The sequence below is a fragment of the Perissodus microlepis genome, chromosome 8 (genome assembly GCF_051167445.1).
Source record: "Perissodus microlepis isolate ML-2025 ecotype Zambia chromosome 8, ASM5116744v1, whole genome shotgun sequence".
In the NCBI taxonomy this organism is placed as follows: Eukaryota; Metazoa; Chordata; class Actinopteri; order Cichliformes; family Cichlidae; genus Perissodus; species Perissodus microlepis.
In genome coordinates, this window is record NC_140468.1 from 5939944 (window position 1) to 5961325 (window position 21382).

General features: G+C 41.1%; 1 protein-coding gene across 3 annotated transcripts in view; it reads left to right on the forward strand.

The window, feature by feature from the left end:
- Window positions 1–1026: 1026 nt before the first annotated feature.
- LOC146381243 (thyroid hormone receptor alpha-B) overlaps window positions 1027–21382 on the forward strand; it is a 156082-nt gene continuing 135726 nt past the window's right edge. For 2 of the 3 annotated variants that reach the window (XM_084937185.1, XM_084937186.1), the window contains exon 1: window positions 1027–1545. The gene's annotated coding sequence lies outside the window, so the exon portion shown is untranslated. The remainder of the gene's footprint in view (window positions 1546–21382) is intronic. The other variant, XM_084937184.1, reaches the window with a different exon arrangement.

Below are 21382 nucleotides of genomic sequence, written 5' to 3' on the forward strand. Positions count from 1 at the left end.
CAGAGATTTCTCCAGATTCTTGGAATCATTTCATGGTGTTATGTACCGTAGATGATGAGACGTTCAAAGTCTTTGCAATTTTACATTAAAGAAAATTATTCTGAATTTGTTGTAATGCGCATTTTTGCATATTGATGAACTAATTCCTAGCTTTACTTATGAAAAACTACCCCTACTTAAGATGCAAATTTTATGCTCACCTAAATAGTTGCAAAATGTTTCTCCAGCATTTTTTAGGACCATTTTTCGAGACCCTTTTTGCCCCTGTCCTTAATGTCCACATTTTTTGCTGGTGCTATCAAATTAAAAATAAGACAATATTTTCTTAGAATTGTAGATAATTTTATTTTATTTAGAAAAAGATTTTATTGGAGTAGGTTTGGACATACATGTTTAAAAGATATGATAATTGATTAGGCTAACAGATGAATCAATAAAATCGAGTGCTTTATTGAATAAAAATATTTCACTATCCACCTTTCTTTAAAAATCAACTGTAAAGGGATATTAATCAAACAAGACAATAAACTCGGAAGGATTATTAATTATTTTGGTGATTATTTCTAATCACTTCATGTGTAAAATGTCTGAAAAGCATGGGCATATTCCCATATAGTCAGTTTACGTTTGATTTTTTTTAAAGAATTATTCAATAAATTGCTCAATTTTGTTGATTCTTCAATAGACCGAATCAATTATAATAAAAAAAATATGCACGTCCAAACCGATTCCAATCCAAATATAGCTATTTGTGGAATCCTATTAATAAAATGTATCTGTATATATCTATATTAGTTATTTTGTTATTAATATATATTATTATATTTTCCCCGGCTCTTACATTGTATCCTATTACAGTGTTTCACGCCTCTGTTACGTCCATTCATGACATCTGAATGTTCATTGAAGTGAATGACTCCCAGATTCTCAGGGGGAGGGAGGGAAGGATGAGGAGGAAACGGGGATGGAGGGGGCCTCCGAGGGGGTGATGATGAAGTCAATAAATAAGGACAAGTGAGGCGAGTCAAAGAAGAGGATTGCGCCGCATTTCACGCGACACGAACGTCCCGACATGTGTCCGTGTGTACAGTGCGTGCTTTACAGTGGAATTCCTGTAGAGAGCAGTAGATAGTTTTAATAAGTGCTTACACCGCCGAGCGCTCCCCTTACTGTACCGGGCATAAGCGGAGGGAGGAGCGAGCGTGTAGTATTTCTTTTTCGCTTCTTTCCCCCGATGTCGTTGCAGCCCATCCAAACGCTACTGGAAGGCAACAAAAAGAGGAAACAAACGGCTTCAATCCGCGCTGAAGCTTTGCAGGAAGGAGCACTGGGGGGTGTTGTCCGAGCGGGGAGATAATTTGACGGTACGAGGAGCAGCAGCTTGGCCGAGGAATGGGCTCGGAGTGAGGGGACGGGGGAGCCATCCAGCGCTTCTCTACTGCTACACTTGTGCATGAACCCGGGGACTTTCTCACGCTTTATTTCCGCCTCGTATCCCAGCGGGAAGTTGTGTCCAAACCGCGTGGGGAGTAACTGAAGGTGAAGGTGAGTGTCGCGATCATGCCGAAACACGACGTTCACAGCGTGGTGGGCAGGCAGTTGTTTGGCGGCGCTAGCCTCAGTAGCCCGGGCTGGTTTGACAGATCGGATCAGCAGCGAAGGGTAACGCACGGAGTAGAGTCCAGCAGGGGCTGGGTAATCCTGCTCGTCACTCCGGCACCACCGTATCACTCCGGCTAGCAGTTGTCAGCATACCCAAAGTGATCGTCAGGGTACTGATAGAGCCTTTTTTTTGTTTGCTTTTGTTGCGGTTAATTGTGCTGTGTGCAGCTTGGCATTTACGCCTGCTGCACACTGACGCGCACGGTCAAATCACGCATGCACACACGCATAGGGGCTGATAGCCTAACTGATAAAGATCAGTAGCTATGACAGGCTACACCTACAGTCCTCCTAAAGGGAACCTCAAGCGGCGGTTACCTGACCCTAATTTGGTTTCCAACTTTTTCTTCCCTCGGATGTTGCAGAAGTTGCACTGCTGTCTGTAATCTCGTATCAGTAAGAGCACTGCAGACCAATACTTATTACTATGACTTACGGCTCTAATAAATTAACTTTAAGTCAGGGGCGTTTCCAGGATTTTCTTTTCTTTTTTTACAATGGGGTGGTGAAGGGGAGGTCCACGGGAAGTCAGAATATTTGATCAGAAATAGGGGAAAAACTGTTTATTGTATTTTCAGGCGCCCGTGCAGCCCTGTGCACTAATGCAAGCAATATTAAATCAAAAATAGTGTTGCACAAGAGTTTAAGCATCATTTTGTAGAGGGTGGGATTTAGACTCTTGAAGTAAACGCTATGGCCATAATTTAGTAATAGTACTAAAGCTTATCATCAACACAAGTGTCTACAGTGAAAATAGTTATTATACAGATTGCACTTATTGAGTCATTAATGTGTGATTCACTGCAATCGTGCGGAGGCATATGATTCCACTTTCAATTCTGCTTTATCAATATCAATCTGCAAAAATAGCAATTGACTGTGCAAAGCTATAATGTATATGGTGGCTGAGCAAATCTACTGACTGTATGCAACCGCTGGTTATATCCATGCTCTCATTCATTGGTGGGAGGCCAGTAATATGTCACTGATGGGGGTTGTGTCACTCTGTTTCCCTCTCATGGACACCACAGCCCTGCTCAGGTGATGCAGAAGTAAGATTTTAAAGCACTGGAAATTATCTTGCATTGCAAACAGTCCTATAGATCAAAACGAGTATGCACTTTTAAGTTTGCAAGATCCTATGTGTGCATGTATTTTGTGCGTTTGTGTAAATGTAGCTGGTTACATAATAGTCCCTGTAATCCTTACAGGCTAGCATTTAGGACCTTTTCTCTTCCTGCTTCTGTCTATGCACAATTAACACCCAGTACAGCTCTGATGATCACTGTCGGATCTGATCACTTTATATTGCACATATCAGAGTGTTGTTCCAGTTGATCAGCATATTAAAGCAATTACAGCTATTAAATGCAATGTTATGCTGTGCATCCACTAATACAGTTTGTTTTAGATAAACAGCTGCAGAATAGAGTACAGTTCAATACAGCAGGGTGGTTAAAGCCAGCTTTGGCATGAATGCCAAACCAAATGCAAAGTGTTGCCAACTGAACTGCTTAATGATGCCAAGAAACACCTTAATAATGCTTGTTAATATGCAACAGCTCCGACTGACAGACGACGAGCAACACTGACACCTTCATCATCCCCACGGGGCATGTGAGAATCCCTGCTGAAAACAACCACTGTGCACAATTGCAGATCGTTAGTAAATGCAACTGGGATTGTTCCCTGTGCGCACTTGCAGCTGTTTGCGTGCAAAAGCAGTCATCACCACATTACAGCACTATAATAATGAAATCACTTAATGTAACCACTCTGCTTAACGCCTTTCCTGGGTCTGGATTCTCAGCGGCTTGTGCTGTGCTGATAGAAGGTGACAGTCTAAAAGCTGTAGGCTCTTGCAGTTGAATCCATCAAGCTTGCAACAGAAACACTTTCTCTGGCTCAGTGAAGCATGTATCAGATAGCAGACTATAAGGATTTTAAACATGCTAACCAGCTGCAAATCTTAACATGGAGAGCTTTTACATTTGGAAGTGCTTCAGAGATAGAGAGCAATTTGCACATCAAAAGGACCTGAAACCTAAAAGTGTATTAGTCATATTTTTGGACGAGGCTCTAAATGACCGTACAGTCTTGGGGTTTAATACAAAAGCAGTCTAAAAGTGTTACTTTATGTCAGATGAGGTGATATGACCCCAGATGGCTGCGATTCATTAATCATTAGCTATCAGTTTAAATCTCAGGGTTCTGTCCCTGGGTTGATTATTAGCCTTGGACAAATCCACCATTCGAGTGTAGCCGTGTTCTTTAGAGGTCCATTTAGAGGCTGTGACTGTAAATGGACTGAAAATGAGGTGTGAGACAAATTTAAGTGATGTTTTTTACACTCACACTTTTATTAGTGTAAATGTATTTATTTTTTCTATGCAAAGAAGAAAAGCAAATAAGAAATCCTGGCTCTGCTTGTTGACTGAGTGTGTGATGTAACAGGGTTGCCTGAAAGATCACAAGGATGGTGGATGCTCTCTTCCCTCCTCTCCTCTCCTCTCCTCTCCTCTCCTCTCCTCTCCTCTCCTCTCCTCTCCTCTCCTCTCCTCTCCTCTCCTCTCCTCTCTGGGGCTCCTTAAGGGGGCCAAGGGTGACCTTCAGTTTCTCCCGGCAGCAAGCACCCCAGCGGGCCTCTCTTTTTCAGACGCTCTTTCTTTTCATCTTTCTTCCTGGCCTCCTTGCTCTTTTTCCTTCTCCTTATTCCTCCCCCCCCATCATCTACTCCCATCCCCTCCCTTTTCCCCATGGTGGGGCAGCAGAGCTGAATGCTAAGAAACGTAGAGAGTTCACTTATATAACCTCGACTGTGCAGCTGATGTCCTGGTCTGTATCTGCTGTATAATGATGTCAGAGCTGTCTAGAGAGGCAGAGGGCATGCTGGGTAGGCCAATATGTCAAGAGCTATTCCTGAACCTAGTATGGTGAATGGGTTCAGTCCAAGTTTTCCTTCCTTTTTAGCCTCCTAGAGTGCATTTGGACCTAAATTCCAGGTACTGAATATAGAATTGACAGTCTTGGTAAAGGGTCATAGATTTTATTGGATCATGGATTTTATTAGCACAGGTTGTCACAGTACTCATGCACTCTTTTCCCCATAAATGTACATTCTTGATTACCATAGGACATGTCAGTTATTCACTGGTCTTCACTGTCTCTTTGACTTTAGTTGCCCAACATCTGTGAGTTGACCCACAGAGTTTTTGCCTTCCACTAATTAAACCATGAATCTAAATCGTGAATAGATTTCATAGATGTTTTGAGCTTTATTCTGATGGATTTTATCAGTAAAAACATCCTTATTCCTGTACAAGTGCTCATGATGTTTGATTCAGTTTGTATTTATTCAAGCGAAGAAATTGGCCTCTTTATGCACAAAGAGAGTGCTCAGATGACTAACCAAACATCCAGCATCTTTGACTGAGTGTGCCTGTACATGATTATGCATACTAATTAATGAGTCCAAGCATGCAAGAAAACAAGAAATGATATTAACCTGCATATTTAGATGGACTTTAGGGTTATTGGAGAGTTTGCCAGCCCTGTATAATGCTTACAAATGTACAGGTTTGACGGTAGCTTGGGATAACATACAGAAAACTAGGGATTTGCTCTTTCTTTGTGACAGTGCTGCAAAACATTTTTCAAATCACAGTTAGGTAGCTGATTAGTTCTATTATGGCACCAAAATACAGAATTATACTTATTTCTGTCACTTATAATTAATTAATTAGATTAGTTAGATACCTAAACAAAACCTGTGCATTTACAATTAATGCTGTGAATCTCTTACCCTTTTACAAGAACTATCTCCCATTTTTTCTGTATAAAGGCAGTCTCGGCACCCGAAAAAGTAGCGTCATTGTTAAAACCTTTGTTTTTTAGGGCTTGATTTGCTAAAGCTGAATGGACATATTTATTTATCAGATTGTTAGAAATACAGTAAATTCACTTATTTACTGAACACACCCAGACTCGCTGCCTTTAATATAAGCGAACCAATTGTTCTTACATTCGTAGTCACTCCCGAAGGCTGTTGGCTCCTAAGCCCTCAAATGAGTGTAGATTTGGTCTCAGTGTGGTTAGGGACACACAAACCACAGAGTTTCCCCCCCTTTTACTGACTCAACATGTGACACAATTTTAATACACAGAACTATCAGTGTAGGATTGGTGTCCTCCTCAGTTACACTGTGTGCACATCTAGCTGACAGCCCAACACATTAGCGAGTAATGGCAACGCTAATCCTACTGTTAGTGATAGGTGAAAGTTATGCACCAAATACAAAAATGCATATGATGTTAGTATCAAATATGAAATTGCCAGAACAGTGGTAACATCCTTACTATTAATTACACACATGTCCTTATAGTTTTGTAATTTCATTAGACTTAAACCCCCAAATAACAAAATGTGTTGAAAAATCGAATAATCCACTGTGAAGAAGAGTAACACACAGAGTTTGTGTTCCAGAAATCAGTATAAGACCTGGATATTTTAATTACTGAATAATTTATTATTTTTAAATTGCTTGAATAACGCCAGACAAACCAGTTTAGTTCAGTTTACCAGTTTCTAAGCCCCAATATCTTTGTGTCATGTGGTTAAGTTCTTGCTGTACAACGCAGAAAAGTGCAAATATATTAGTTTTGACATTTTTGTCCTGATGTTTATCAAAAATGTATTCATATTATTTATTTCAATTACCAGATCGTTGGTTCGGCTGCAGTTTAATAGCAGGCCATCCTGCTGTAATGTTTTGGGCACACAGTAATGGTTCTAATGGAAAGTGGCAATTCAGACCTCATTAGCAGAGAAGAATGAGGCTAACCCTCCAGTGTGATGTCGTAGCTGGTTTGCGTGTTGCATTCAGAGGCCCGTGACGCTCCACCGCTGATAAGCATGCTGTGTTGGTGAGCACGACAAGAGATTATCACTCTGCTCTGCACCAGTCTTCACACAAACCTCTGGGGGTCCTGCTGTCTTTTAGATACTGCAGCATCTCATCCCTCTAGCACACAAACACACTAGTAGATGTATTACATCAGATGTCAGCCAGCAGCGGGTACCGAGTTTGTGGTTTTCTTTTTTTTTCTCCTTTTTCATAGTGTAGTATGTTTGGGCCCCTCCTTTTTGTCTTCTCTTTGTAGGTTAGGTTTTGTGTTAATGCGTAGTTGGGTTTTTTTTTCAGTTGTTTCTGTTAAGCAGTGGTTTCAATGCAGATGGTTACCAGAGGCTCCCCTGCTTTATCTTTTGTATTTCTCATTCCCATTGAACCGTCGTTGCTCTCTGCTGCCGCTCCTCTTTGCCAGCTTTTGCTTCACCACCTTCCAAATCACCGGGGAAAATAATAACTTGTAAAATGGCCTTTATTGGCCAGAAAGAGCTGCAAGAGTGTTTTACACAGCCGCCCTTCTTTCTTATTAACGCCAGTCAGCTTGGCTCTGCCGGGGTATGACTGGGGCCACTCACAACTAGCTTTTCATCAACGGGAATACTTGGCACCAAGGGCTATGAGGTTTATTTCTGCCAGGGTGAAGCGTAGCACTTTACGAGGTGGAGTCCATCCGACGTTTGCTGGCACTGCTTCCTCTCTCTCTTGTCTCTCTGTGAGAGCCACCTAAGTTTATGCAGATTTGTTGACATGTTGAACAAGCAGTTCCCGTGACGCTAAAGTGGCTACTTACAAAAAAAAAAAGTTAAATAAAAAAAGTGAATAAAGATTCAAAGCTTAATCCAGACAGATTCCCTACATGGGCATCCAGGATTAAATGGGCAATAATGCTTTCATTATCTTCGCCCCTGGGGCAGAAGCTAATCAGCTCATAATCAGAGGTCCTTTGAGAACTCCTTGTGTGATTATAAGTTTGTATGTGAGTACAACAGGGGAGGACGCTGAAAATAAAAGTAATCAAAGATAACTGTAAGTTTACTCTAATAATACTCTTGATTAAGCTTTTTCCTGCACAGAAATATTTGTGGTAGCTACTAAAGAGGTTTTAGCCAGAGCCTCAAGAACATCATCAGCACTGTAATTATGATCTGCTTTGATTAAGTAACACAGATTTGTTGCTTTTAGTGTGAGAGGAGCAGCTGGTACCTCAGACCTCAGGCACACAAGCCTGGAGACCAGTTGGCAAACCCCCTGGCAAACTCTGGTCGCTGGGATAAAAATGTGTACTCTGTAACTGGTTGGTTGGTGAGTGGTTGCAGGCAACCAAAGGTTTTCTGTGCAGAGCATGCCTTTCGGTGACAAATTTTACCAAGCGACAGCATGCAAACTTCATCGAGCTGTGACCTGTTACCAGTGTGCTGTGCATCAGTCTCTTACATGTGTAGGAAAAAACCCCAACTGCTCATTTTAACCCTGGAAAAACCCTGCTGATAGCTGTTTTAAATGCTGTCTTAGATTATTTCTAATGTCCTGGATGTATCCCTGTACTAAGGATGTGCCAGTTGTCAGTTTCTTTATAAATACTAATTTTCAAAATGTCGATTTACTGATAGGCAGCATCAAAACTGATGTTTTTTAAATGTAAATATTTATTTTTACTTTGGTTTCTGTTTTTGCCAGTGAACCAGAGAAAGCTTCCTTAGGAAAAAAAAAAAAGTCCTTTGGCTCTTCGTCACACTATTTTTGCATGATTCGCTGGTGCATAATTGATATGACACAACAAATTAGTCACAGGCATCAGTCAATGTCTTTATTTACCATTAGGCAAACAGCAGCCGCACCATCGTGGCCAATATCAATATTAGGCCAGTGTATCGGTTAATCTCTAAACTGTGCATATGACATGTGTAAAATATCAGAAAATAGTTCAAAATGCCTGTCAAAAATGAAACATTGCACCTTTGAAAAAGCTGTTGTGTAAAAAGAATAAAGATCACAATCACAGCTAAATACCTCGCAGCATATGGGAGCAGAGCGCAGCTGACAGGGCTACAAAGCAGTGGAGCCAAACGAACAAAATCTGCTGGAGTAATGAATAACTCTGAGCAAAGAGATGCTTATAACAAAAATCCACAATTACAATTTTGGCTCAGACCCAAGCCTTGATATGGATACTCTGTCCTGCCAGCATTTACTGTACATCACTCAGCATTTCATTAGCGCAGAAAAGAAAAAGCCATGAGTACAGGACAGTTTGACCTCCTTTATCCTATTAGTGTGTGTTTAACGTGTTTGCCTTGCTGCTGCTGCTGCGCTGTATTGTTGAATAGAACTTAACCAGGATTACTTCTTTTGGGAAACCAGGATTTAATTTCTCTATGAAGCCAGTGCAGCTCGAATTCCGCTAAAACCCCCAGATTTAGGAGCTGAATGAATGGTCGGCCGTAGAAGCAGGAGTTTTATTGCTCCCTCTTTTTCCTAATCTGTCACGCTTGAGGAAATTTAGATGGACTCGTTCCAACACCTGATGGTTTGGCAAGATCTGAAACACCACCTCTTAATCTTTGTAATTTTATTTATTTATTTTGTTTTGGAAGTGAGGATAAGGCCATTACTTATTCTGTGCAGTGCTGCAAAGTAGCTACACTTACAGTTGGCCTTCGGGAGAATAGCATGCAGCTTTCATTAGGGCCAAGGCTTTTCACTTTAGATGGTGTGGAAATAGAAGTGTAGTAATGAGGCCGTGCTTTGCTTATTCTATAGCACCAGCCTTGCTCGTCGGGTGCTCGTACAGTCTCTACTAAAGTACCCATTTCAGTGTGACCACTAGCCATCTTCTAGATGTTTTCAACTGATTTTATTTTAGTGGGATATTACTCAATAAAGAAGAGTGTAAATTGTGCTTGCACAGAGGATGTTACAATTGCATTTTCAGTGCTTACATTTGCAGCTGTACTGCAGCACTTGCAGTAATTGAATAGAATACCCTTATCTGTTATTGTATGGGTATAAGGCAAAATTTGGAAGTGGAAGCTATAAACAATCATTATTAATTTCTGCAAATTTGAATATTAATTTAAAAATGCTGAAAGTTCAACTGTTTAGCTCTATGCACACATCCTCCTTGCACGTTGCTTTAAAGTTGAAGGTTGGTTGACCCAAGACCTTTCAAGCTCTAGTTAGTTAACCCTTTTATATATATTTTTGTCATATATAATTCAGTGGTACCTATACCATATCTGCCACTAGCAGCCACTTCAAGGTTGAGATGACTTGCCCACTTTGTGCTGCTAAAAGTTATTTCGCTGACTTTTATTGTCACTTCTTGGTATCTGGCCACCACATCGCTGCTAATCCTCTCCTGTGTGAACTTCCGTTTGTCTCATAATGCTTCTGTGGTACCTGCTTATCTGCTACTTCTGTCAAACTGTTTCAGCTTTACGTCACTGTTTTGGGTAGCTGTAACATCTTTGGTACCTGCTAACTAGTTTATATGGTCTGCCTCTTTGTGTCTGAGTTGCTGTGGTCCCTAAATACTTCCACTTTGCAATGATACCACTGGTAGTTGATCAAGAAATATCTAGGAGGGACAAAAATTCACCAAATCACGTGTTGCAATAGTGACATCCTATTACGGTGCCATACTCGCATTCGGTGAACTCTATAGAATGAAGTAAGGCAGACTTTATGGCTGGGTGCTTAAAGATGAAGAAACTTTGTGGCCCACGGCACAAGCACCACTTTGTACCACTAATCCATCTACTACTGTTAGTTACTGTTAACTAAAAGTCCAATCAGTTGTTGAAATTGTTATTTCTATTTTTCTGAATGAACCACTGATTCTGTATACACTCTGGTATCCCTGGTTGGGAATCAGTGTTGTGCAAACACTTCGAAGTAACATCTGCTAAGTATTTGTGAGATATTATTAGGTATTTAAAAAAGGTTTAGGACTCTGCTTTTAAGACTTATCAAGATTTGAATCAGCTCAGTTATGGCAGGTTGCTCTCGTTTCACTACTTTTTAAAGCAACTGCTTCTTAAGCCAGAGAGTGACCTCTAGTTTGGCCATATGTGGGGTTTTCACAGTAGCAGTCCCAACTCCTGTCTGACTGATGCAAATATGAATGTGCATGCAAGATATTCCCCCGGGCTAAGGAACTAGACGTTGGTTTATGTTATGACTGTCTGTGAGGTTAAAAGATCACTTCAGAGTTTAGTTGAGCTCCTTTGAAGTGTGACCGACAGTTACCTACACTAGGCTCTCTGTTATTGCGTGCCGTGCACTTTTCTGTTTGAGGAAACTTTTTTTTTCTGACATCACATTTCCAAACATTTCTGAAGACGTCATTTGTCCTCCCCTCCCCCCGATGGCCATTTTCCCTCCTCCCGTCACGGCAAAGGCACCGCGTTTGACAGAAAGTGAAGCCGGCCACCGGCTGAGCGAGGTCAGCTCGAGCCCGAGTGTTTCTGTGAACATCGGTTTGTCAGCTGGCCTGTGATCGAATGATGATTGTGGAAATGGTCTGTCATTAAACACAGCTGCAGGTAGGCACACTGTGGCTTGTGGAGAGGCTTACTGTTAACAGGAAATGTCAATCACCTTTACAGAAATTTGTTGGTGGGTGCTATATCGGGAGCGGGGTTATTAGTCATCTCCTGTTGATTAATATCTCTCCTGCACGTTGGCACATTAGCACAGTTGTTTTTCACACTTGCGTTTTCTGCTTTTTCAAGGAACAATAATAATAATGAGGGAGGATTATTGTAATTAGCTTGCACATTTTAAGAATGTGTTTCAAAACATTTGAATTTGTTATAAATACATATTCATATGAAGGTAATGGTTGTGAAAACAGTGTGAGATCTGCCACTCGGTCCTGAAGGCTTAAAGTATTTTTCAGATGAGCACTTTAGAGGCTTGCCTCATGCTCGGAATATTTCTAAAACGAGGCGATGTGACCTTTGTGACCTTTTTTTTTCATCCAAAGCAACCCTACAGGCTTCATTTGCTGATGCTCGCTGTCTGTATGGATTTAACCTTTTAAAGCTGTTATAGAAAACTCACGCTGTGCAGCCAAGCTGAGCAAAAAACCCCACATGCCGACTTTGATGCTCTTCTTTATAACGCAGGATTGTAAACTCGATATCCGAAGGTAACGTTTTACAGATAACCAATAAATAAAGCTAATAACGGCATTTTAATCAGCAAAGAAAATCTAGTAATTAGTTACAGGCCTATCTTTCCTGTCAGACACTGTGAAATGAGATGATTTTTAGAGCATGTAATTAAAAAAAGAATATAATTAATTTGTTTTTATATCAGGAATCAGGTTTGCCCATCAGTCTATGTTTTGAATGAGTCAAAGGTGTAAACTGAAATGCTCAAGGGGAAATTTGTTCTACTCCACCTGTGAAAATTGCAAATAATAAAGTGAAAGATAGAAGAGCCAGTCTTGTGCTTCCAGTCTTCCCTCAAAACTAAAAATCAATCCAGCGTATAGGAATGGTTGTTTTCGAGAAGGCTGCACTGCAAGGTCTTTCGGCAGATTAGGAGTATCCTGTAATTAAATTCGGAAAACTTCTTCAAGAATTACAGAAATTTGGAAGCAGTTTTAGATTTGAAAAACCCACCGAGGTCCCTCAGTCTACACACAGCCTTGCTAGCTTTGCTCAGTTGGAATTTGTGATTAATCCAGGCATCCGCGCAGCATTTTAACTAAGTCTATGCTTCAGTTTTTTTTAAATACCTCCAAGGATGGTTTAATCCACTAAAATATAGATGACAAAAGAGCCCAGCTGATACTGGCTTTCTGGGGTGGATGTCATTACTCATTGATTGCTGCAGTGGTGTTTTTGCTGTCCGGGCACAGCACTCTCTCTCTGCTGTGCTTCACTGGGTGTGCGAACAGTGAGACTCGAGAAAGTCACAGAGAGCAGTGGCAGATGGTGTGAATGAAACTCACTCCTCTCACCCACGGCAGTCGTGGCAGATGGCTGTCCCTTTCTGAGCCTGGTTCTGCTGGAGGGAGCTTCCTGTTAAAAGGGAGTTTTTCCTTCCCACTGTCATCTAAGTGCTTGGTCATAAGGCGTCGTCTGATTGTTGGGGTTTCCCTGTATCATTGTAGGTTCTTTATCTTACAGCATTGGGCGCCTTGAGGCGATCATTTTACCTGATTTCAAAGCCAGCCTTTGTTAGTTTTTTTTTTTTAGATGTGCGCTTCTTCTGAGCTTATTGTGCACAAAACATTTGTGTATGTTGTACAGTCTGGTCAGCCATGATGCTATTCTGCTACAAGTGCTGCAGAAAGTGAAGGACTGTAAACAGTGGAGTCTGAATGTTGCCGAATAAACAATTTCACAAAATCATTTGCATTTTGGTCAACGTATACGTCTATATCGGTATATGTATAGTAGGCCAGTATTGGCTAGTGGTCTGTCTCTGCATGACAAGACTCGCACGAGAGTCAAGGAGTGCTTTTCATCCCTACCTGTTAATTTTGCTAGCCAAGCAGGGATGGAGAGCTACACACTGGGAGGTCCAGAGTGCAAAGTTAATGCCAAGCACCCTGAGGCAGTGCATGTGCATGTGTGTATGCGTTTGTACAAGAACCAAGAGACTTTTGGATCTGGCAGCCTCGTACATTCCTCATCTGAATTGTTTCAACTGCAGCCAATCAACAAACGCTGGCACATAGCAGAGATCGGTGTAGTCCAAGTTCATTCAGTTTCTCACTTGTACTGAAAGTAACAGAATTTATGTGTGGGCATGTAGTGAGAGCTGTGTTATATGTTAATGCGTGTACTCGGTTGGTGCTAATAGTATGCGTGGGAATATGTGTGTGCTTGTGTAATTCTGATTCTTAGAGCACGGTGTTTCTGCACATCCTCCATGTGTTTGATGCCGACGACAGGCTCATGTTTCCCTCAACATAACTGGCCTTGCTAGAAGGAAACTTAATAGGCAAAGTGTGAGGCAACCACTCTGTGATTAGTTTGCACTACCGCTTTGAAGTAGCCTTAGCCTGGCAGTGCTGGACACAGAAATTCTGGCAAGCTGCACGCAAGCATTGCACACTTGCACAGCCTCTCAGACAAACGATACGCATGCATGTACGCGCATGCTTTCAAACCAGCATGTAAAACCCGCACATGCGTGTTCACAAACATGCAGACAGCTGTTCTTAGTTACGACGTCGTCAGCTTCAAATTTTATAAATCACTGCCCTTTAATGAACACATGTTCACATTCATTTGCCTTTACTACTGACGCTGGTCCTTTTTTATTATGGGTTAGCGATCCACCTCATTGTTCAGTTTGTGTTTTAAACATCTGCATTTCATAATCGGCGCGTCGCTAGCTTGCACAGATTTGTGTATATACACAAAGGTACATCCATTTCATTTTTCCGCTGGCCGACCAGCTGCATGTTTGTACAGCTCTGTCCAAACTGTCTCCAGTGAGCGGCTACTTCTGTGCCCAACAACAACTGTTCGGCTTTGTTTATTGCAAGATGACACTGGATGGCAAAAGCAGCTGCCAATAGCCCTGTATGACAGAAACAGCTTCTTGTATTGCTGCAACAAACAAACTGACATTTTTTTGTCAGTTTGTTTGTTTAGGATTACTTTGACATGGGTACACTGTACCACTGCAAAATTCTCAAGCTGTTTTCTCAAACTTAGAAGAGAAGACAGTGAATACTGTCCAGTCCTGAGCATGCATAAAACACATAAAACGCACCAGAGAAACATCAACAAGAGCAAACTGAAAGTACACTTGTAGCCCCATGCAGCACATGGATTTTAAGTAAAGCTGTTTTCAGGACTAAACTGATGATTGAAACAACGGATGAGGTGTGAAAGTGAACTGTGAAAATAATCAAATTAGTCCACAGATGATTTATAGATTTGTTTTTAGGGTGGTCCAGGGTGACTGAAGAAGGTGACAAGCCGGCAGGCCCCTGAGAAGAAGCTCTGATTGCTGCTTGTGTTCTCTCACTCGTGTCCCTGACCCTTGTCCAGGTTGGACGGGCTCCAGCTGGTCCTCAGAGCGAGCGAACTCTCCGTGCTTTCACATCTGTAGCCCTGTTTTTGTGCCAAGGCAGGCAGCGCTAACCCCTCTGACCTTCCATTCGGGTTTGTGTGTGAGAGGGAGCGAGGACTATAAACAGATGACATTACAGTGAGGAACTGGCATAAAGGGAGAAATGGTGCCAAGACCGTGTGTTTGTATTATGAGTTTGTTTATTCTCTCCGTGTTCATATCAGGTGTCACGTGAAAATACATTGTTAACAGTCTATTGCTTCCCCTTGTTATTGGTTGTGTGCACGTGTGTGTGTGTGTGTGTGTATGAGTGTGTCAGACCTTATCTGACACGAGGGATTAGCAGGCTGAAGCCAGCCTCTGGTGTTCTTTACCCTCCCTGCCTGCAGAGGTCCATCTGATTCTTGTTGCCTTGCTGTTTTGGGTTTATTACCAAAAACGACACGATTGTCTGGTATTCCTTTTGAAGTAATCAGCATCTGGGACATGATATCCCCCACTGTATCAGCACGGTGAACTATAAACTTGAATTTCATTATGGAATTAAGGACAAAGTCAAAGGGTGCCAAATTTGGCGTGTAGGGCGGCCAACATTTACGTGCATCCAGCTGCCTTTGTGCTATAATTACACTGTTGAGCGTTCTCCTTCAGATGCTGAAGAACGTCAGCATCTGAATGAAAGTCTTGCTGTTGCAGTCTGACCCTGGGGGGTGGATTTAAGCTGCACCACCCTGTTAATGTCAAAGAAAATGTTGTGTATTTTTTGGGCTCGTGCCCCTGATAGTCTTCTTCAGTCCTTTAGACTGCAGCCTCTTCTACTGCAAACTTTGCATCCTGTTTTCATCACCGGTGATGATCCTCAAGGCAGGTTTGCTGTCAAAGAGCCGTGCAGAGAAGGTTATTAGACAGGATACTGACTACCAAAGTTGCTGCTAGCACCTGTTGTGTGGTTGTGCATTTCTCCTTCTCACTAGGCGTTTTTACAATGATTTGCAAGCATCATTTTAAATGTGCAGTTTTTAAATAGCAGCCAAATTCCTAAACAAAAAGATCAGGCTACGCACTTTTATTTTATTTAGCCTCTTTTGTCATTAGCGGAAGAATCTGTTTTGCCTGCACAGGATTCAGATTAACTTCACGTAAACAAGGGGTTCACAGGAAATGATGCAGCATGCAACCCATCCTTTGTTAGTGTTTGTGATCTTATCTTGATCATGACAGTCTCACTCTGCTCTTACCGTCTATCAGACTTCAGCCACAAACTATGGAGGGTTAATGAAATGTAGTAACTGTAACCTCTGATAAATGTTACTTTTAAAAAATAACATCTCTCCCAGCTATCCTTTTATTTTTTACTAATTTGGGGAAACTGTACCTTTAAAACTAACTCGCAGCGACTGCGAAATATGCAGAAAAAGTTATGTAGTAAGCGTAGTGCACTCGAAAAACTCAAATACAGAAAACACTATATAACGTGAAAGTAATATGCATTAAAACAACTGGTGGGAGGGCACCATTATGTTTTATTACTCTATTTAATGCCATACTGTATGTTCATCGTTTTGGCCTAATGTGAGTCGAATGTATGCTTCAGAAATGCAATAAATATGAATTTTGTTTTTGCATCCAACTGTTGTGCCAACAGATTTTATTATTAGAAATGAGCACCAGTGTATTTCCAGCGAGTGAATAATTGATTATTGAACCGTTTCTTTGGGAACAAAGGCCTCTCGCCATGCATACTGATGAGCTCATACAGTACATGCGCTTGCCGTGCATAGGGTACACACATTCCCCATAAAAGGCCACTCAAAGGATATAAAACTGTCAGCAGTTGAAGCAGAGCATGGTCTGGTGCTATACTCTAGATCACGTATACGTGTTTGTCTGTGCAGGCTTTGGTCCTGCGGCACACTGCTGCTTCAGTGAATCAGACTCCCAGAGCTTCTTTACTCTAGATTAGAGAAAGGAAGGAAATTAGAGAGAAAGAGAGAGAAAGCTGAAAATGGGTCAGACATCTAAGAGCCAGGCATTTCTTTTTCTAAGATGGGTGTCAAGACTTTATCCAATTGCTTCTCTTTCCTCCTTTATCTTTGTCTTTCTGTCTCGCATGCTCCCCCCCAACTCTCCCACTATTCCAGCCAAAGAAAAGTGCAAAGGGAGGAGAAAGTTATTATGCCTGGCATGGCTGCAGAGGACTGCCTTTAATTTGGACACAACCCAGCTGATCAATCTCCTCATTGGCTCTGTTACAGCACTGTGTGTTTGTGAGTGAGAGTGCGTGTTCAAGCCCATACGTAACAGCTAAGCTTTTAAACTATGCAAACCAACAGAGTGTTCCAAAAGTAAAGCACACTGGATTAATTCCATGTGGAATTGACTTAACTCTGTAGACAGAGCCGCGGAGGAACAATGAATCGGATTAGAGCTGGAATGAGCGTTAGCGGAATAAATATTGTAACAAAGTCAAAATAAAGGACCATCAGATGCATGTGTGGAGATCTATAGATGCTGATGTTAGACCGGGTCAACGGGTTTGGAAAGAGGGGCTCTTGAATGCACACACACACACAGATGGAGGCATGCATTCACTGTAATTTACATTTAAGTAACTCTGCGTGATTTGCATACTGTGCAAACATATGGACGTGATTCAGCGGGTGGTTTGGCAAAGAGGGAGAGCCTGCAACATTTCCTTTTGAGGCTTTTCTCTGGCATTGACAGCATTTAGCCGACTTCTTTTAGGAAGCATTAGTTATAAATGCATGACAGCAGCTTTCCAAAACAGCAGCCTGGGTCCCCTCAGAATTCATTTTAACAGGAAATCCCCGAAAGGAAACAATAACGTTTATTCATATGTGTGCTGTAAGGAGCACAGGGTCAGTTATTTTCTCTTTATTCTAGTTAATTATTTTGCCAATAAAATGCAATAAAATGTTTGCAGTTTTTTAAAAAAAAACAAAAAACTGAAAATAACTGTTTGTTAAAACAGCAAAAATTGACGTTCTCCAATAGCCACTTATCAGTACCAGCACCTCACAATGAGGCCTGTTCCCACAGGAAACATCACGGATAATGTTGTAATTCCAAAGCACTTACGTGACGTCACAATCGTAGAGCAATGCTCAGTTTGGCCACAATATACAGGTTATACTGTTTATAGACTGTATTTTGTATTACCTTCACTGCTGTTTGCTTGCTTTCTTCATACTCAGCATACAGCAGTGTGCAGCACCTCATGCATAATAAATGTCTTTATTATAGCTGTTTGTTTTTTTTTTACTTAAAAAAAAAAAAGGGCTACCAGCTTGTAGGCAAAGCGGCCTCCATATTGTGCATTTACATTGACATGCAATGTGTGAGTGTGGTTGATTTTGATTGGCTATTTACTGTTTCCATGGTTTTCAGATGTTAGAAATTGATCATTGGGAACAGTAGTCTTCCCTTCAGTGCGCCGTCCTGTTCTATTTTCATGTGGAAGAACTTGATGCATTTTAAAATGTCAAGCTTTGGATAAATGGCTCAGTACTAAAGCTGAGATTTGTCTAAAAGGATTAACAGTCCTCACAGAAGCTGTCATCTTCTTTTATTATTGTGACGATAAGCATCACAGTGTGCTTGCAAAATATTGGTTTGCAGGTTTGCATACTGATTTTTTTATTTTATTTTAAACTCGAAGACCGAAAAGCTCATGACGAGAAAATGGTACAATACTTAAACCTGAAACAGCTTTGCAAGAAAACGTAACAGCCTGTTAGTAAATATCCTTTTATGCGGTCTCAGAATGATTGCAGAGCAAACAAACAGACTCGTACTCGCTCCCTTTTCCATCACCTGCTTTTCTGATGGACTTTTGATTGAAGAGCAGAAAGTAATGGCATTTTATTTTTCAGTCAGGGCAAAAGTGAATCGAGTTTTCTTGATGTTGTGTGACACATTTTTTTTTTTAATATGAGCTATTTTGCTTTTCTTCTGGAAAATAAAATAAAATAAAAATTCTAACAATAATCAGGGTCAGAGCTTCCTAGTTGTTACAGTATATATCACTGGGTTTATTCAAGGTTTTAAAGATTCTTTGTCATTATTCAGTCACATAATGAAATTCTGTGAGGTAGTTATCATCTTTAAACAGCTGATATTGAACACGCAGACAGAAACCCATTAAATAAATAAACACAATAGGGTAACATAAACAGTAGGTAGCATTGTAGTTACATGTTGTAAAGTGCATGTCCCTGTCTTTTTAGGCATGAGGTGTGAGCTCTGGGGAAGATGTTGTTTTTTTTGGTCCTAGACTGTCTTCGAGAAGGCAGAGGGACAAACAGCTTATTACCTGGGTGGGTGGAGCCATCATCTGGACACAGCCAGCATACATTGTCATAGAACTGGGAGAGGAATTCCTACAATCCCCATTACAGTTCTGAGTACTTACCTTTGCATACACTCATTGGGAACTTCATTAGTGACATCTGTTCATCTCCTTGTTAACACAAATTTCTTATGAGCCAGTCACTTGGCAGCAACTCAACGCATTCAGCCATGACCTGCTGAATCTTAAACAGAAGTTCTTAGAATTGGAGTAAAAATTAATTATGTGACTTTGAATGTTGCGTGGTTGCCAGATGGACTGGTCTTAGTATTTCTGAAACTGCTGATTTACTGCAGTTTCAGAAGAGAAAATATGCAGTAAATTGAAGTTTTCTGGATGAAACTGCCTTGTTGATATCAGCGGTTAGTGGAAAATGGTCAGACAGCTTCATGCTGACAGGCAACAGCAGCTCAAATATGCTCTTCTGCAACTGAAGCGAACCGAGCATCCTGAATACCCGACATGTTGTCCACACCAGGTGCTACTTCTAACAGCTAAGAGTAAGAGACTGAGGCTACAGGAGATATTATACTGAAAATATTATATCATTATGTGACTCAAGGTGCACCTAATAAAGTGGCTAAGTGTAGACAGAAATACCACCAAATCTCGTACATATGCAGATTCAACAAATACATCCTAGCATAGTATCACTGGGTTTACTCATCCTAAAAGCATCAGTTGTAGTCACTGCTAAAATATGGAAACTCTGCCCCAAATCCAGTTATATCTGCTATATCATCTTCCAAACATCTTCCAAACAAGCATCTGGGATGAAGGGGGCTTGTGTTGTATTCATTATGTGGTGAAACTCAAGAAAGAGGAAAAAAAAAAGCCTCAAGGAACAGCTGATATTATTTAATGCTTTTAAAACTGCCGCATCCATAATCTGTTGTGAACATCTGCTGAACCTTTAAATCAGGCATTGACCTCTCGGTGTGGCTGTGTGTTGCTGTGCACTAAAGCATGTCACAAGAATGAAGCTCATGTGGAGACACGTTATGCTGTTGAGGAAACAAGTCAGTCTCTCTCAGGCTGACAAGTTAGAAAAAGAGCATTTTTACTCCTCTTTGTATCACCTGTTCTTTTTGTGCATCACGATCGGAGGCAGGAATATTAATGAGAAGCTCATATACTGCCATTTGTAATCTCTGCTCCCTGCTTATCTTTTATTTGCTCAGACAAATTACTCAAGTAATGATGTTTGGCTCGGGTGATATTTTTATGCCCGTGTTTAAACACCACAGCAATAGTAGTGCAATAAAGGTGCAACTGCTAAAGCCGGTTGTTGGCTATCAAAATAGATTAATCGATGCTGAAGATAATGCATAATGCATTTTCCATAATGCACCGTGCAGCGGTGCATTATGGAAAATGTCGCATGGGAAGTAAGACGCTGCCGAAGAGTTTGCTGCAATGACTGCTAGCGTTGTTAATAAGTTAAAGCTTGGTACGTCTGGACCCTTCTTGCATACCAGCACTAGTGTACGGCACAAAATAAAGTATCATTAACTACAAACACCAACTTATTTCTCTGTCTCTTTTAAATAGATTTTATCATGTATGTTTGCTGTCAGGTTTACCTCTTCTCTCTGCCACCTCACCTATGAGGATGCATATTTGTCCCTCCCCAAGTCCTAAGAGCTGGCTTAGCATATGGATTAACTGAATAATCAAATGCATGGCTGCCAAACTCGATCATCTCAGCCAATAATGATGAAGCAAATGAAGAGTATCGGTTGCAGAAACGTACATTTCTTCAACTTGGAGCTAATTTATTGAAGAGATCCGGTGTGAAGTTGTGCGTGATTGGATGATGGTACAATAAACATCTTTTTTTTTTTTTTCGTTTGATCAGTCCATGAGTGGAATGACTTTCAAAATGAAGTAGTAAGGCTTGGCCTCTCTGGTTCATTCTGTTAAAAATTAAAGGCCTTTTAATAGACCTCCCTGCTTTACAAGCATTAGGTAGCCCTAACAAACTGCTTCTGAAATTAGTTCGCTGAGATTAGGTGTGGTGAGGTCTTGTGTAAGTTTTTAGGTCCATTATTTTATTGGCTACCACTGGAAGGAGACGCTAATGCTGTTCCCACGCCCTGATAGATTGGGGGTGGGTTGCATTACAAACCTGGACAATAAGGAAAACACCCAGATCCATCTGCTGTAGCGACCCTTTGGGGAAAAAAGTGTAGCCAAAAGTACCTTTTAAGTTATTAGCTGTCACCGTGGTTTTTTGTGTGTTCCCAGCATAAAATGAAAATGAGAATAATCAATCCACGTAGCCTCTGCATATCTTTAAATTTTAATTTGTGAAGCAGCAACAGCTGTGAGACAACATCTAACACCCAAAGGCCACCATTTCTGTTTCTCATTCCCGTTGATTGTGCCGCCAACAAGCTGT